This window comes from Mustela lutreola, chromosome X, assembly GCF_030435805.1.
Source record: "Mustela lutreola isolate mMusLut2 chromosome X, mMusLut2.pri, whole genome shotgun sequence".
NCBI classification, from domain to species: Eukaryota; Metazoa; Chordata; class Mammalia; order Carnivora; family Mustelidae; genus Mustela; species Mustela lutreola.
Genome location: NC_081308.1, coordinates 35,660,791 through 35,673,894, shown reverse-complemented (window position 1 = coordinate 35,673,894; position 13,104 = coordinate 35,660,791). Strand labels below are relative to the sequence as shown.

The following is a 13,104-nucleotide window of genomic DNA, read 5'->3' as shown; positions in this document are numbered from 1 at the left end:
GGGGCTGGAACCATCTGGAAGCTCCTTCATACCCATGTTTGGGAGCTGATGCCGGCTGTTGGCTGGTACCTCAGCGGGGTCTATGGAGTGGAACACGAACACTTGGGCCTGCCCATGGGTCTCTCGCTTGCTCACAATGTGATTTATGGATTCTAAGAGTGAGAGTTCCAAGAAAGAACCTTGAGGAAACTCGCTGGCCTTTACAGACCAAGCCTCAGAAGTCAGATCATGTTACCTCCTCTTGTCAGAGGCCATCAGATTCAAGGGGGTGTGGACATGGACCCCACTCTGCATTGCAGAAGGGTGTATGGGGTGAATGAGCACTCTTATGACCGCCATCTTTGGAAAATATCTTCTTCCACAGAATGAGCACTGTGCCTCTGTAGAGGGACCTTCCAGAAGCAAATCTCCCCTACTCCTCTCTGTTTTATGTGATAGCCTTTTCCATCAGCCTTTCCACTGTGTCCTGACCTGGAAGAAGCCTGACGCTAGGGGAATGGGGCCAGCCTCGTAGCATAGGTTTCCACCTGCTGCTTGGGCCTCTAAGAGGCACCCGGGGTGTCCTGGTCCTGCGGTCCCCTTGGCCTTGCAGAATCCCATATGGCTCAGGAGTGAGCGAGCTGATCCAGGTGTGGTGATCCATGTGGGCGGTTTCAAGGAACCCCACTCACAATGTAAAAAGTCATCTGTCACGTGGCAATTTGGTCAGCTGAGAATAGTTGCTCCATCTTCTCTCCCTAGATTGCCCAGAAGGGGCAGAAGAACTCTTTTTTCTGTCTTTTTGATATTAACTTGAACAGTGCCCTGGGATGTGATTCTTCACAAGGGGAACACGAACCGTAGTGCCTGATTCCTGGGAACTCTGTACACTCTGACTGAGAACGTCCTTGGATATGTGGCATTTTGCCAGCACAAGCCTAGCTTGGCTGGTTTCCCACCCAGGCCCCCAGGCTTGGCAAAGCTTGTTGAACTGAAGGATGGCCCCCCTGTACTAGCCCAACCCCCCATGGCCTACCGGATGCCAGTCCTCTCATTAAAATTGAAGAGTCACCTCAGACTAACCTCAGAGACCTTCCTCTGACCCTCTCATCTTCCAGATGAGGGAACAGAGGCCAGAAAGCCAAAGTGACCCAGCCAAAGCCATGTAGCTGGTCAAACTTTCAGTCCTAAGCAATTTCTTTCTTTCTTTTCTTCCTTCCTCCCTTTCTTCTTTCTTTCCTTCCTTCTTTCCCTTCCCTTCTTTCCTTTCTTTTTAGTAATCTCTACACCCAACATGGGGCTCAAACTCACGACCCTGAGATCAAGAGTCACACACTCTTCAACTGAGCCAGGTAGGTGCCCCCAACAATTTCTGACTCCTCCTAGGGCTCCGTTATGAGAGAGAGGCCTTGAAAGGAGGGCACTTCTTGCATTTTGCTAATTATTGAAATAACTCTCTCACCTTTCCTGCTTTCTTTTTTTAAGATGAGAGAGAGAGTGCACATGAGCATGAGTGGGAGAAGGAGAAGCAGCTCCCAGGGAGCCTGACACAGGGCTCCATCCCAGGACCCCAAGATCATGACCTGAGCAGAAGGCAGACAGACGCCCAACCAACTGAGCCAGTCAAGCGCCCACCATTCCCTCCTTCTAAAGCCTTCCTTCCTCTCCTGTGTGCACTACCCTTCACATTTGCTGTTCCCACCAACAGATGGAACAGACGTTTATTTGAGCTGGTGTACACATTAAGTTCCCTCTGGAATGAACTTGATGCTGATGGCTGTCCTGGTTCAAGTTGTCATTCAAATAACGTGCGACTCTTAGAGCTGGGCTTTCCCCCTAATAAACTCACCAGTGGTACTATCAGGAACCCTCAGGTTTCATTCTTAATGTTGTCATCAGAAAGTCTCCAGTGTGGTACAGAGGGCAGGACCAGCTCATCAGCATCATCCAGGGCACTTTCAAACACGCCCGCAAATCTTTTGACACGTCTTCCAAAGCGTCTATGTCCTTGCCCCTTGAATATGAGATGGCCTTGTAACTCACTTGTAACCAGTAGAATACAATATAAGTGACAGGGAATGATGTCCCAGGCTAGGCCAGCCAAGGCCATGAAGCTTCCCTGCTAAGCCTTCCTCTTGAGAGACTCGCTCTCTGGATGCCACCTCCACAGACACTTCCTCTCAGAACCCAGCCACCATGCTGTGAGAACCCAAGCCACATCAGAGGTGTCTGATACATAGCCTGCCCATCACCAATGACCTGAGGCAGAAAGTGAAAGTGCAGCTTGCGCCAAGCTCCTAGGTGAAGTCCCCTGAGGTCCCCCTGTGAGAAAACAGGAGAACGCTGGCGTTGGGCTGTGGCTTTGCACATTCTGTTCCCTCTACCTGGAACGCTCATCCCTATTCCTTTGCCTGGCCAGCTGCTTGCTGCCCGTTGCCCAAGACTTGGTTCAGTTATCAGCTTCTCTGGGGAGGCCTCTCCTGACGTCCTACACTGTACACGTTCGTGCACACTCACATTCACACACCCAGAGGCTGGGGGACAAATCCCTTTTCTGGAATCCGTGCCGTGTTATACCTGCGCCTGTCACAGCACTTCTCACAGTGCATTGCAAGTGCCCGCCCAGTTAGGCCGGAGGTTTCTGGAACTTGGTAATATCTCTTGCCAGTTCCGGCCCAAGCACAGTGCTGGTCTTCTCCCTCTCCCTCCTCCTTTCCCCCACCTTCTCTCTCTCTGACTGTCTGGGATGTGCTCTACCCACCTTTCCTGTCGCCCAGCAGGGGCTCTGAGCCCCATTCCTTAATTCTCCTCCACTTTGGCAGATTCAGCCCCGTGTTTGCTTCTCCTGGTTTGGCTTGCACCACGTTTGTGGTTAACAAGGGACGATAGAGCCCTTTCTGGAGAGCCCGGGAGGGTGTGCCCTCCAGGCCCAGAAGCTCTCCCCACCTACCATCCGGGCCAGCAGTGGCCGCAGGAGAGGGGCAGGGTCAAAGAAGGCCATGTGGGGCCTGATCTGTCTAGAAAGTGTCACTGGCCTTTCCCACACTGAGTCGTGTCACAGAAATTGTTGCCGACAGGGGTCAGGTGGCCTAACACTGAATTTGGAGGGCGGGGATCAGCGTGAATGGTGCCTTGCACTGAGGAGGGGCCCCAAAGGCCGCTGGGCTAATGAGGGCGGCCAGGCATTGTGAATGGCCTGCAGATCACTCGGGGGCATGGCAGGGGGCTGGGAGAGGTCTTAGCCCGAGGGGAAGAATGCCCATGTCTTGGGAGGCAGGCCGAGGGGCCCTGCAGTAACCCTGCAAAGGCCGTTGAGTGGGGCCTGTGATTGACAGGTGGGTGCTGTCAATCAGGGGAAGCTGGCAGTGAGAGAGTGGGCCAGCGGATACAAAAGGGGACCTGTCTGATGAGCGCTGGGGGCTGGGCTGCCAGAGAGGGAGGCTGAGCCAGAGTCGCTGGGAGCCTGTGATTCACGGGAGACACAGGGGTTTTAACTGGGGACCTTTCAGGCCTAGACATGGGTTTATTGGAGGGGGTCTGTCATGGCGAAATTGTCCAAAGGAAGCTGCCTTGTCAGTGATGTTCTGTGCCAGATCCTTAAGCTTGCCTCAGTCATTCAGTGAGGCACTTAGTCCCAAATGCAGTGCTCAGATGATGACATTGTGTGTGCTGGAGAGGCTCTGCTACAGGAGGGGAAGGGGCGGGGGCAGGGCTGGCAGTGACGGTGTTATTGTACAAAGGATTCAGGACAGGCGAGGTACTAAATAAATATTTGATCACTTACGCACAGAGCGCCAGGGCTCCACATTGTATTTTTAAAATAAAATCCCAACGTTCTATTTCCTCAGTTTGAAGATTAATTTAAATTAGATGAACGTAGTCAATCTAGAAAATATTTGGAATGTATAGATTAAAGTACAGAGCCACGGTGGTGGTGGAGGGGGGAACTCCTCCTCCCACTGAAAGTCGGTCACTGCCAGCCGCCCGGTATATTTAGCTTCCGTCTTTTTACTTTACATCTTTTAAAATATAATTGTGATCAACTGTACACACAATTTGGTAATTTGCTCTTTTCTTGCTCAGCGTAGTGATACAAGCATTTTTCATGTGATTGCAAACTCCTGGTAAACATCATTTTTAATGGCTACGTAATATGGATTGTATTTTCAATTTTCATTAAATTTCTGTTTTATCTGCAGTCTGATTGCTTCGAGGGGCCTAATTTCTGCCAGCCCTAATCTACTTATCTGTTTGTCAGGAATCACATTTCTACCATGGCTGACCCCTTTTCTGAACCAGGGGGCTGTGGGGGGCGGGTAACAAGAAAGAGGGTTTCGAATGGGACAAATGCAGCACATACATGGGATCACTGGCAAGCCAGAGACACTGTCTGCACAAGACCACCCTCGGCCCAGAGTGTCCTGCAGTCAGTCTCAATTTTAAACATTGCTGTCCTATTGTGTCCCTAAGCACACTGGTTCTAACAGAGACCACATGACCTGCTTAGGATGAAAAAGTAGGATCCCTACAGGTACAGGCACGTTGTGATAGCAAAGTAAGGGTTAGGGAAAGTGTAGCAGAAAGGAATTGTGGCATCCAGGTCGAGGGGAGGGGTGGGGGGGGTGGTAGGGAAGTTCGGTACCAGATATTTAGCCTCCAGCCTTCATAGGTGATGAACAGATCTGTCTAATACCAGTCCATGTGTCCAGTCTCCCTTCTGAAAAGAGGAAAGAAATTGTAACTCCTTCAAATAGATAAATGGTACTGGGTGTTTAATTCATTAAGGGACAACCCCCAAACTGTGTTTTGTGTGTGTGTGTGTGTATGTGTGTGTGTGTGTATACAGTCCTATGAATCTTGACACATGCAAAGACTCTTGTTAACTATTACCACAATCAGGACACAGAACATCTCCATCATCCTGAATTCCTGCATCTTACTCCCCATTTCTAGTCAAGTTTTTCCCCACCCCTAATGTTTGGGAACCACCGATCCATTCCCCACCACTGTAGTGTCATCTATTCCAGAACCTCATATAGCTGGAACCATGCAGAACGTAAGCTCTTCACAATGGCTTCTGTCACTCAACGTTAATGCTCTTGAGATCCCTCCACATTGAGTATTTCAATAGTTAATATTCCTTTTCATGGCAGAATAGTCTTCTGTTGGATGGGTATAGCACCATTCGTCTAACTAGTCACTCACTGGAGGATGTTTGCTTTGTTTCCACTTTGGGGTAATCATACAGAACCGTTAGCAAGTTTCTTGGCAGATTTTTGCGGGAACATACATTCGCATTTCCTTTGGATAAATAACGGGTGTGGGATTGCCGGGTCATGTGGAGATCATTGTTTAACTTTATAAGAAACTGCCAAACCGTTTCTCAGGAAGGCTGCATTGGACGTTCCCACTGGCAATGTGTGCTATGTTGTTCCACATCCTGCCTGCACTTGATATGGTCAGCGTTTTTCATTTTAGCCATTCGGATAGGTGTGTAATACAGATCTCAGCATTTCCCTCATGGCTATTGATGCTGAACATCGTTTTCTGTTTATTTGCCATCTGTTATCCTCTCCGGTGAAGTGTCGGAGTGTTTTGACTTTAATCAGGCTGTTAGTTTTCCCACTGCAGAGTTTTAAGAATTCTTGACATATTTTGCAGACAAGTCTTTAGTTGGATACATGATTGGCGAATATTTTCTCCAGTCTGTAGCTTGCTGCTGCTTCATCCTCTTAAGCATGTTTCTCACAGAACAAAAGTTTTCAATTTGGGTCAGATTCAGTTCATCAATTATTCTTTCATAGATTACCCTTTTGGTTTCATGTCGAAGAACTCCGCCTAATCCTAGAAAGAATTCCTGTTTTATGTTGTACGTTCAGACCTATGATCCATCTTGGGTTAAGTTTTTTGGATAAGGTGTGAGTGAGGTTTAGGTTGAGATTTATTTTTTTGTTACAGATGTCCAATTATTCCAATGCCGTTTGTTGAAAACACTATCCTTCCTCCTTTGAACCGCCCTGTACCTTCTTCAAAAATCCATTTGCCATATATTGATGGGTCTGTGTTTGGGCTCTCTATTCCACTGATCTATATGTTTATCCCTCCACCACTGTCACGTTGTGGTTGGTCTTAAAATCAAGTAGTGGAATTCTTCCAATTTTCTTCTTCTTTTTCAAAACTGTTCTGGCTATTCTAGTTCCTTTGCTTTTCCACACACATTTTAGAATCAGCTTTTCTATACCTACGAGGAATCCTGCTACAGTTTTAATTGGAATTGTGTTAGATATATAGATGGATTTGGGAGGAAATTGGCATCCTTTCTTTGTGGAGTCTTCTAATCCATGAACCTGGTATGTCTCTTCCCTACCTCATTTAGTTCATTTTCCCTCCCCTCTGGGCAAAGGCACATCTCAAAATGTGGGGCTTTGAGATGAAAAGAGCACCACGATCTGGCATGGATTCTTTCCTTCTACCCAGACACACACTCCCTTTCAAACCCATGAGACATGACTTGAATTTCATTGGCAATTTGGCATTTTGGGGGTAGAGTAAGAAGAGGGCCTTATGAGACTCATTTGTGCATCTGCTAGAGAAGCACATTCTGGTGTGTACCTGGGCGTTCTTGTGTATGCTCAAGTGTACACATGTGGGTGTCTGCACGTGTACACACACACACACACACACACAGGTGGATTTCTGCACTACACACACATATGCACACACGGCCCCATACAGGCAGCCTCCATCCGCCTCTTTAAGGGTCACGTGATGCCAGGTTGAAGAGAAGGAAGGCCGTTTGCCTCACATTCGAGAGCTGGTGGAAATACAACCTTGAAAGAAACAGCACAAATGCACATATACAGAGTTCCTTAGCAACTGCTTGTTGAGAAAAAGAAAGGAATCAGGGAAAAGAGCCAGGAAACAAGAAAAGGGAAGAAAAATGGAGACAGAAAGCAAGCCTGACCCTTTAAGAGAGTAAGCTGCATCCCACAGTGTCCTTGAGGCTTTCTCAGGATCCTGAAAGGGAAGGGGAGAGATACGGGTGACACTTTGAGTCCTCGGGCTGGGACAATGAGCCACGGTGACATGCATTGAGTCAGGAAGGTAAGGAAACGCCACAGACCCTGCGGCCTCTTAGATTAGCACCATGCCTGCGTTCATGGTCTCAGCAATCCTGGGAGCTGGCATTGTTAGCCCCATTTTACAGAAAGAGGCCGGGAGAGATTGAGGAACTTGCCCAAAGTCTCAGGAAAGGGCAGAGTTTGGCTGAAAACCTGAATGGTCACCCTCCAAGTTCCTTCCTCTGTGTTTGGATACATTCAGCATGAAGCCCTCGGGCTGGGAATGGGCCCACAAAGGGCTGTGGTTACTTGGGGCTATTCCCCAAGCCATCTGGAAAGCCACAGCCCTGCAGAATCATAGGATCCTGGGGCCACAGAGCTAATCGAGCCTACACCTGCCTCTCAACAGCTGACAAAACCGAGGTGCCAGGGGATGGCCACATGGCATGCCCCCAGCCAGAGAGACCTAGAAGCTGGTTCGCTAGCCTCCCACTCTTCCCACATCCACTGGATCACCTGTCTCCTCATGCCACCCAGGTTTGAGAACGCTGGATGCCACCTGCCAGCCCTTGGGAATTCTCATTCATCCTCTCATGATGGGGCCTGGCTGGCTTGCACGGGAAGCACGAGTGAGTGGCATGAGCCACAAGCCACGGTTCTCGCCTCATTCTTCTGCACTGAATCTGCTGAGGACCATATTTGAATGTGCAGAAGCTAAGCAGTCAGAGGTCAGGAGCACTTGTGGTATAGGCAAGAGGGCCTGGGAGTCACAGTGCCTTGGCGCAAATCCCAGCTTCCTGAGTAAGACCCTCTACAATGAAATGGCGTCTCCATGCCTCAGTTTCCTTATCTGTGAAATGGGGATATGCATTAGAGTTCTCTAGAGAAACAGAACATACCCTATATAATATATATGTCCTATTGATGTGTGTATATACATACTGGTGAGTGTATATTGGTATTAGTACATATATATCCTATTAGTCCGTGTGTGTGTATATACATACACACACACACATGTATATATGCCATATGTGAGAGCAATTATCTACCTTTCAAAAGAACTATGAGAATTCTCATGCAAAAGTGCATATATATATAGAGAGAGAGAGAATGAGAGAGAGAGAGAGAGAGACAAAGAGAGAGATATTTACTATAAGGGATTGGCTCACATGACTAAGGAGGCTGAGAAGTTCCAAGGTCCACAGTCAGTATGCTAGAGACCCAGGAGAGTGAGTGCTGTAGTTGTAGTCTTAGTCTGAAGGCCTAAGAACCAGGAGAATCGATGCTATAAGTTCTACTCTAAAGGCAGGAAACCAATATCCCAGCTCGACAAGCAGGCAGGTCAAGTTTCCTCTAACTCAGCCTTTTGGTGCTATTCACACCTTCAACTGATTGGATATGGCCCACCCACACTGGGGATGGCAATTTGCTGACTCAGTCTACCAATTCAAATGTTAAACTCATCTGGAAACACCCTCCTAGACACACCCAGAATCACCACTAACTGAATGTCTGGGCACCCTGTGCCCAGACAAGTTGGTGCATTCAGTTAACCATCACAGGATGCTAATAGCCTTGCCAAAGGATTGTCTTGGGAAGAAATGAGGTACATGAGGCATCCGGAATAACTGCTAGCATGTAATATGTATTTCACAAGTGAGTAAAAATGACATCACCAGTATGAATGCGATGTCAGGCCAGGACCCTCGGACTTCCAGTGAGTGACTTAGGGAGTGGCCGGGCATAGGCAGTGTTCCATGACTGATGTTAAGAGCTCATGACAGAAGCCGGAGACTCTCTGGGGAAGATGGATGGATGGAAAGAATGCACACTGGCGGCCCCTGGATCGCCATGGCCCACCTTTGACTCCTTCAGGAAGCTCAGGTTGGGGCTTCCTTACCCCAGAAGACACCAACACAGCTTCCTTTGCTGAGCTGGTGCAGTAGATATGAGATCCCTCCAGTCCCCAGGATGGACAACAATGACACAGAGTGGCCCATCAGAACATGCAGGAGAAGGCAGCAGCCCAGGCATGGCCTCCACACACATTCCCGCCGCAGCCACCACCCCGCGGCCCAGCACCAGGCCCCTTGGCCCAAGGCCTCTGCTCCCATGGCAGTGGCCCAGCGGCTCAGCGGCTCAGCAGCTCAACCCCTCCCGCCTTCCTCGAAGCAACCACCTTCTCATTTGTTTTCCCGAAGCTCTTCAACCCAAGCCGCCCAGGGGGCTAACCTCTAAACTCCTGCCCCCATCTTGGGCTTCCCGTGAAGAGACCCCCTCCAACCCCCACCCAGAGCAAGGACAGATTTTCACCCCAGACAAGCGTTTCTCCAGGAGAAACAGCAAGAGGGGTGGCTGGGAGAGGCCCCGCCAATGTTTTCGTGTCTCACACACAACCCCATCTGGCGCTGTGTACGTGATGTGTGAAGTGTGCGCACACACCCAGAGGACGGGCCCCTCTCCCCATCACTCACCCTCGGCAGGCCCCGCAGAGCTCACGATAAATCACCTCTGCGCAGAGAAAGGCCGGGAATATGCTGAATCATCTAATTGGGCCCGAAAGACAGTGACAGAATGATTACCTTCCTCCCTTAGCTGCACAGGAGCTGGGCTGCCCGAGGACGAGGACGCCCGAATTGTCTTCCGTTTTCACGTTAATCAGGATCTTCCAGCCTTGGCCAAGGTCGGGGCTGAGGCCCGAGACTGGAGACCTGAGGCCTGTCCGCATCCCAGCCCTCCTCAGACCCGGCCTTCTAGCCTCTGGGCCCCTGCACACCAACCCCCAACCCGAGGCGGTGATTCAGGGGGCCCCCCTCCGTAAAATGAGGCCTCGCCACCACAGGGCACTTTAAGAGTCTCCCGTGAAGGCCACTTTTTAAATAAACCTACGATTAAGTAGAATTACAGGATCCCTGCTCTGTTATGTATTTGTCCCAACTCTGTTCCACAGCAGCCCTTGTCCTACCCCAAAGTCACATTTCTGAGGTTTAGACAGGAGCTGAAGAGCTATTTAGGGGCTTGTGCTCTGTACACAGTGGCTTTTCTCCTGGGCCCTTGGTTGTTGTTTTCCTTGGCAGGGTGTGTTCACTGAGAACAGGCGAGCAAACTAGCCTGGAAGGCAGGCCAAGAATCCTATGGAGGAAGGCTGCCTCTCTGTGCCTCCAACACTTGCCCCACACCCACTTTCAGGGGCAGCTGGACCTGGAAGAAGCCACCAGGAGCCCCTCCTTCCTATGCCCCACTTGCTGCACCCCCCCCCCCATACACAGTGCTATAACCGCCAACAAAGCCTATTTACCTGGAGAAGACTTCAAGTCATCCAGGGCCAGGGCTTGTGGGTAGAAGGAAAGGTCTTTGCAGGGCTTCTGGAAGCAGGATAAATCCAAATCACATAAGGAAAATAAGGACCTAGCACAGTGCCTGACCCATGGTCTACACATTTGTCGAAAAAAGGGCAGAAGGGTGGTGGGGGTTGGGGTGGAGATCCTCTCCAACACACTAGGAGCACCTGGGAGAAGCCCTTCTGCTCAGGAAAAGTCTCTGTCCGCTTGCAGCCTCCCGGCTTTACCCGCCTGCCCCTCGCCCCCAGCAGGAGAGCTCTGCCGCAGAAGAATCTGGCCCCAAAGCTGAAAACCTCCCCTCTTGCTCACCCTCCATTTTGTAGGAAAACAGAAAACCACCTGGAAGAAGTGTCTAGCCTGATAATGATAACGAGGGAATTAACGCTGAGCTGAGGGTACCAGCTTTCTGCTTTGCCTCAGGCCATCAGCTCTTCCATAGTCATGAATCCTTGGGAAGTATTTAAGGAGACCTGTGAATTAGCTCCTCCCGCCTGGCTGAAGCTGCCACAAAATTAGGACCATGGGCCCTGTGTTGGGCCCGGAGTTGGAGGAGGTCCGGACCCCGGGCCCAGGGGCTGCTGAAGTCCTGCCTGTGTCTGCTCTTGGTTCTGTGGCGTGGGTCTGGGTGCACAGTGGGTCTGGGTCTCCCTGAGTCTCTGTCATAGATCCTGCCAACACCGTGGGCCTCTGGATCTGCTGTGGGGAAGCCCAGACACCTGTAGGGAGGGAGGGGAAGGAATTACTAGGAGGAAGGTATTGCTTTTTTTAAAGGGCTGAAGTGAGTTTCAAAGAGTTTTTTTGTTTTTTTAAAGATTTTATTTATTTATTCAACAGAGAGAGATCACAAGTAGGCAGAGAGGCAGGCAGAGAGAGAGAGGAGGAAGCAGGCTCCCTGCTGAGCAGAGAGCCCGATGTGGGACTCGATCCCAGGACCCTGAGATCATGACCTGAGCCGAAGGCAGCGGCTTAACCCACTGAGCCACCCAGGCGCCCCTCAAAGAGCTTTTTAAAAAGCTTTGGGAAGATGATGAAAATTGTCCCATTATAAAATGCCCCAGCCAGAAGAAAGAAGGACATATTTTAATCTCTTGAAAAATCAGTTTGGGGCACCCGGGTGGCTCAGTCGGTTAAATATCTGCCATCGGCTAAAGTCATGATCCCGGGATTTGGGGATCAAGCCCCACATGTTGGGTTCCCTGCTCCATGGGGAGCCTGCTTCTCCCTCTGCCTCTCTCTCTCAGTCTCTCATGAATAAATTTTTTAAATCTTAAAAAAAAAAAAAAAGAAAAGAAAAATCAGTTCATTGAGGAGTTAGGAATTAGGCTATGCCAAGGAGTTAGGTGGCCTAGGTCTTATGGGCTAAACTGTTTCCTCCCAAAAATTCCCATGTCAAAGCCTTAACCCCCAGGACCTTACAATGTGACTGTATTTGGAGCTAGGGTCTTTAAAGGGGGTGGTTAAATTAAAATAAGGCTCTTAGTGTGGGCCCCAATCCAAAAGGACTGGTGTCCTTTTAAGAGGAGAAGATTTGGACACAGGTGTAGGGGGAAGACCACGTGAAGACCCAGTGGGATGGCAACCATCTACAAGCCAAGGAGAGAGGCTTCAGAAGAAATCCACTTGGCCAACACCTTGATCTTGGACTTCTAGCTTCGAGAACGAGGAGAGAACTTTCTGTTCTCTGAGCCACCCAGTCTGTGGGCCATGATGTGGCAGTCCAAGGGGATTAAAACACTAGACTACAGGAGATGAGTCTTTCGGCCTGGTTTATTTTTTGCTTTGTTTTTCCAACACCTGTCAGATGGTTCTCAGTGAGAAAAAGTTAACCACAGCTGCCTAGCAAAGACCCCAAAACCTAGTGGGCGAAAACCCCAGCAATTGTTTCTTTTACTCACAATTCTGTAATTCAGGCAAGGGCTCTTCTATGCAGCGTCGGCTAATCCAACCTGATCTGGGGGGAAAAGAAGATTGTATTAGTTACCTCTTGTTGCCTAACAAATTACCCCAACATTTAGTGGTTTAAGATAACAAATGCTTGGAATCTTGTATGGTTTCTGTGGATCAGAAATCTGCATGCTGTTTAGCGGGGTGCCTCCTTCAGCTCAGGGCCTCACAACATGGTGGCTAGCTACCTCCAGGGAAAGAAATGCAAGAGAGAGAGAGTGTGAGGGAGTGCCCAAGACAGAAGCCACCATCTTTTTCTAACCTAATCTTGGAAGAGTCATCCCATGACTTCTGCTGTACTCTAGGAGCTGGGTACTCAGTGTGGTCTACTCTAAGGGGGAAGAAATTATACAAGAGCAAGAATCTATCATTGGGTACCATCTTTGATGCCACCTACCACAAGGACTGACTTGCAAGAGGACTCTGTCACATGACTAGTAAGCTGGCACTGGGTGTTGGCTAGAAGCTCAGCTGGGGCTGTGGTCTGGGAGCCTTGGGTCCCCTCCATAAGTTGCCTGAACTTCCTCACAGCATGGTAGCCAGGTTCCCAGAGCAAATGTCCCAAGAGAGCAGGGCAAGAGTACCTTACATAGAGGTATACCTCGGAGTACCTCGGAAGTCATACAGTATCGGTGTAAAAGCCTTTCAAACTAACCAGAGGAGTGAATTCCTAAGGTGGAGGGTCAGGCATTAGGCCTGAGAAACAATTTGTAAATGAGGACTTCAGAGCCACACCACAGACTCCCAAGGTCCACCCTGCTTATTCGGAATATGTG

General features: G+C 49.6%; 1 long non-coding RNA gene across 1 annotated transcript; it reads right to left on the bottom strand.

The window, feature by feature from the left end:
• Positions 1 to 1,766: 1,766 nt before the first annotated feature.
• On the bottom strand, positions 1,767 to 12,335 carry LOC131822008 (uncharacterized). The gene is made up of 5 exons (XR_009350051.1): positions 12,280 to 12,335; positions 10,342 to 10,408; positions 9,518 to 9,589; positions 4,622 to 4,696; positions 1,767 to 1,993 (listed from the first exon to the last, which is right to left on the bottom strand). It is a non-coding gene; the product is annotated as an uncharacterized LOC131822008 (long non-coding RNA).
• Positions 12,336 to 13,104: the final 769 nt, after the last annotated feature.